General features: G+C 42.1%; 1 pseudogene; it reads right to left on the reverse strand.

The window, feature by feature from the left end:
- Nucleotides 1-3,686: 3,686 nt before the first annotated feature.
- Nucleotides 3,687-4,344, reverse strand: LOC100587303 (annotated as a pseudogene).
- Between the last annotated feature and the right edge of the window lie 563 nt (nucleotides 4,345-4,907).

Genomic DNA, 4,907 nt, shown 5'->3' on the forward strand with positions numbered 1-4,907 from the left:
AAACAACAACAAAAAACCAGGCTTTGCCACGTTATTCCCAGGCCTTACACAGTGGACTTCGTGTACATTCTTGTATTCATTCCTTCAAGGACTAGATATTATTCCCATTTTGCAGATGGGAAAATTGAAACTGAAACCAGTTAAGTAAATGCCAAACATCCCACAATAAGTAGAGATGCCAGGATTTGAGCCATCTTTGTCAGATTCCAGCACCTACAGTTCTCAGCCACTATGCTATGCATGGATGAGGGGTGAACAGAACTCTGGCTTTGACAATGAACAGAGGCAGGTTCCTGGCTATGCCTCTCCCTGCTTCTCTTCAATCCTCAGGCAAGAAAAGAGCAAGGAGGGATAATTTCTACTTTGCTGGTTTGTTAAAACGTAAGTAATAATATTTTAAAAGTACCTCCCTCATCAAAGGCACTCAGCCAGTGGTGGCTTGTTAAAACTATTCACCATCACACTCACTAGAGGTGAGCTGCCAGTAGCAATGATGGCTGCACCTTGCAGCAAGGATCTTCCCAGCGGAAGTGACACCCACCGGCCATGGGGAGCTTGCACCTCTCTATCTGTCACCTTGCACTTTGTAGGCCTTCCAGCAGGGTCTGTCTCTGGCCTGAAGGTCCCACACAACACCACAGACAAGGCGGCAACTGAACACATAAGTCAATCGATGGATCTGAACGACTCGCAGTAACCCATCAATTCAGTGAAACAACTACTATTGATTTCTGGGGGTTTTCCACCCCACTGGTTGTTTAACTGAATTGATGGGTGTTCTGTGGAATTGATTGCACCAGCCAGTTCTTTTAGTGCGATAGAGACAAAACGCTAGTATGTTTCCCAGAAAATGAATGAATCTGCTCGTTAAAGAGAATGTTCTGCCAAATAATTTTTTCCAGTGACAGTGGTTTTCCTTCTCCGCTTCTTCTGCACAGAAATTGGGAAGCATTTAAGGGGCTTTCATTGCATGTCAATATGCTGATAAGCTGGCCCCTTTCAATTTCCTCACAGTTCTCAGGGACTGATTAGATGCCAGAATGAATCCACCAAATCTCCCTTTCCCCACACGCAGACTTTTGCCAGTTGAGTCATTGTGTTTCATAAGTTCCCCACCACCACCACCAATCATGTGCATCAAAGCTGATTTTCCCCACTAAATGAAAATGCAGACTCTTAGGCAAGTCAACAGTATGCCAACTCTCAGGGCTGATGATTTACACACCTATGATTTATATTTTCTTCCCTGGAGGTTGCTTTTTGTGGATTTCAGACAGCACCACACTTGTTTTCAATGACAGTGATTAAAAAAACAGATGTCAGGATGAGGACTAGGGAACAGTGTGGGGGATAGAATGACAAGAAAATAAAGAGGCTGATCAAGAGAAGTCTGAAACCTCTCCTTGAGTCACTGAGCTCTTATGCTTCCCCCAGCCATGGGGAGAGACGGGCTTTTCCCTTTTAGGAAAACATAGATTATAGAAAATGCATAGATTAGAGTTGAATTTTCATTGACTTTCAAAAAAAAAATCTCTCTCTTTGGGCTGTTGCCACTGTCATTGTTGTTCCACTGTTGTGCTGAGATCTCAGGGTTATTGAAATTGGTGATGCAAGTAAAATTCTCACATATAATAAAAGAGAAATAGATCCTAAGGCCATGGAGTCTCACTTGCCATAAAGCTCCATAAGTCAGTTGACTCCGAATATGCAATGTATATTTTCATTTTTATGCATTTTGTACAGCATGAAGTGTCTCGTTTCTGGCAATTCATATGCAAGACAGTGTATTAGTTCATTTTGATGCTGCTGATAAAGACATACTGAAACTGGGAACAAAAAGAGGTTTAATTGGACTTACAGTTCCACATGGCTGGGGAGAGTCTCACAATCATGGCAGAGGGTGAAAGATACTTCTTACATGGCAGCAGCAAGAGAGAATGAGGGAAGGAGCCAAAGCAGAAACCCCTGATAAACCCGTTAGATCTTGTGAGACTTACTCACTATCACGAGAATAGCCTGGGAAAGACTGGCTCCCATGATTCAATTACCTCCCCCTGCGTCCCTCCCACAACACGTAGGATGTGAGATACAATTCAAGTTGAGATTTGGGTGGGGACACAGCCAAACCATATCAGACAGTATTGACATTAAGGGTCACACAGTGTGGGGTGACACAATGCCAATGTTTAGAAATTTGATTCGTGGGACGGGCATGGTGGCTCATGCCTGTAATCCCAGCACTTTGGGAGGCCGAGGCAGGCAGATCGCCTGAGGTCAGGAGTTCAAGACTTGGCAAACATGGTAAAACCCCATTTCTACTAAAAATACAAATAATTATCTGTGCATGATGGCGTGCGCCTGTAATCCCAGCTACTCAGGAGGCTGAGGCAGGAGAGTCAATGAACCTGGGAGGCAGAGGTTGCAGTGAGCCAAGATCGCACCATTGCACTCCAGTTTGGGCAACAAGAGCAAAACTTCATCTCAAAAATAAATAAATACATAAATTTGATTTGCTTCTGCATATTGATATACTTTATGGTACACAAAAGATGAGCCAGGAAGCAAGCCTCCCTCACTGAAAACAAATGAGGAATTGTGAATTTGACTATAAGGCACTAGAAAGTAGACAATTTCTCAGTGGTATGAGAAGAGCATCCCTCAGAGTGGCAGGTATAAAATAAGTGGGGACACCTATAAATGATTAAAAACTCTTAGCAAACTAGAAATAGAAAGGAAATTCCTTAACCTGTTTTTTTTAATTATCTATTAAAATCCTATAGCAAATGCTATTTCTAATGGTAATCACTGAAAGTATTCTCTCCGAAATAAGAAACAGGGCAAGGAAACCTGTGACCAGCACCTCTAGCCAACATTGTATTGGAGATTCTGCCAGCATAGTAAGAAAAAGAAAGAAAACCTACAAAGATTGGAAACAAGAAAAAAAAAAAAAAACTGCCAGTTGTCGCATTGTCCAAAAAGGAAAACTCGAGAGATATCTGTAAGTAGAATTAATAAGAGAGTTCCACACTGCTGTGGAATCTTCAGGATCTTTTTCTTTTGTTTTGTTTTGTTTTGTTTTTTCCAGTTGTGCCTAACCCACATGTACTTAAAAGTGGTTTTTCTCATCAAGACTTTCCTATTTAGTTTTCAAAGAAATAACAGCTTTTGGTCACTAATTCATATAACATTTCCCTAAATCATAATTTTATTGTTAAATATAACTGTCATTAACAGGTTTTGGTCCAAACACAAATCCTACTAAGTATGCTGCTCAAGTGATAGAAGCAGAAATGCATGGATGTACGAGCCTCAGCTATTGCTTATACTAAGCATGTCTTTTTAGGCTAATGTTTTGACCTATGAGGGCCTTACCCACCCTGGAGAAACTGGCTTCCTAGGGCTAGCCAATTCCCAGAGATGGTACTATGAGTGCCCTTTCATACACAAACCAACCAATCCAGAGCCCACTCCTCTCCCACCTCTTCTATCAGGCTCTTACACTCGAGGCCAATATTCCCTTGCCTAATCGTCCCAGGACCAGGTGCCAGACAATTCAGGACAGCCCCTACATCCCAGGGCCTGCTGAAATTATTCTAACTAGTCGATCCTAAGCTTGCTTACCTTGCCTCATCCATTCCTTCCCATGGAAACTGCAATAAAGGTTCTTGCCTTGTAAGCATCTTCTATTAGGTAATGCACGTTGCAGAATCTGCAACATTCTGACCCATGATGTGCTTCTGAAGCATTTCAGCATTAAGCTTCTTGATTTCAGAACCATAACCAGGGAATCGTTAGGCACTGTGAGGGATAGACAAGCCTCCATCCACAGCGCTCTCAGAGCCCCAAAAACTTTATTGCCAGTGGTGGTTCTGGCAAGGCCTGCATCCAAATAGCAGGTAAAGGCACCTGGCTGACCATCAGTGCTTCCCACATTTTATTCATCTCTGGTCACCTCCACTTGGCCTTTATAGATCTTGTCCATGCCAAACCTACTGAGAAGCCTGCATGCCAGCAGCAGGCCAGTACAACATGCTGCAGCATCATTTGTCAGGCCAACCTTTACACCGTATTTTGGAAGTTCGTGTGCATAAGCTGCACAGACTATCATGTCCCATCCTATATGGGCATAAGCCATCTTGCAAATGGTATCTCTATTTATCACACAAACAATCAAATTCTGTATTTGTGTATGTTAGACTTATTTTTATCCTGTACCACTAAGTGTTTCCAAGCATCGTAATCAGTTTTACCCTCTCACTATCTTCTAAATGTCACTTGGTATCTCTTAAAGTAGGCCTTATACTTGACAACTTTAACAAACCCCACCCTGTGGAACAGACCCATGTCCACAGCTCAGCACTGACTACTAGAACTGGAATGTACTCAAATTCTCCATCTTGTCATATACTTTTGACATTCTCCATCTTGTCATATGCTTTTTTGAATATCAGTCACTTAATTTGAAGTCTATGTCTGATAACTCCAACATTAGAGAAACCTGTGAGTGTTTTTAGTTTGTCTATTTTATTTTTTCCCTTGGTCTTGTTTACTAGTATCCCTGGTAATTTTTGTTGGATGCTGGACATCATCTTTGAAAAGTTACAGAGGTTCTGGATGATATCTCTCTCGCGTTTGAATACCTTTATTCATTACTGGTTCAAAAGAGGATTTGCTCTGTCCTCTGGCAGCTGACAAAGAAGATCACCTAAATGCAATTGGGCTGTGAGCAAGCTAAGGCTCAATGCGATATTTGAATACCTTGATCCATTCCTGGTTCATACGTTCTCCTGAAGCACAGCACTGCAGAAGTCCTGACTTAATGCCTGGAGTGCTTCCCAGGGCCTCTCCTCTTGGGTAGATCCTACACTTTAATATTTTGCTTCCCTAGCACCATGAGTCTAGCAGAA

This window comes from Nomascus leucogenys, chromosome 5, assembly GCF_006542625.1.
Source record: "Nomascus leucogenys isolate Asia chromosome 5, Asia_NLE_v1, whole genome shotgun sequence".
NCBI classification, from domain to species: Eukaryota; Metazoa; Chordata; class Mammalia; order Primates; family Hylobatidae; genus Nomascus; species Nomascus leucogenys.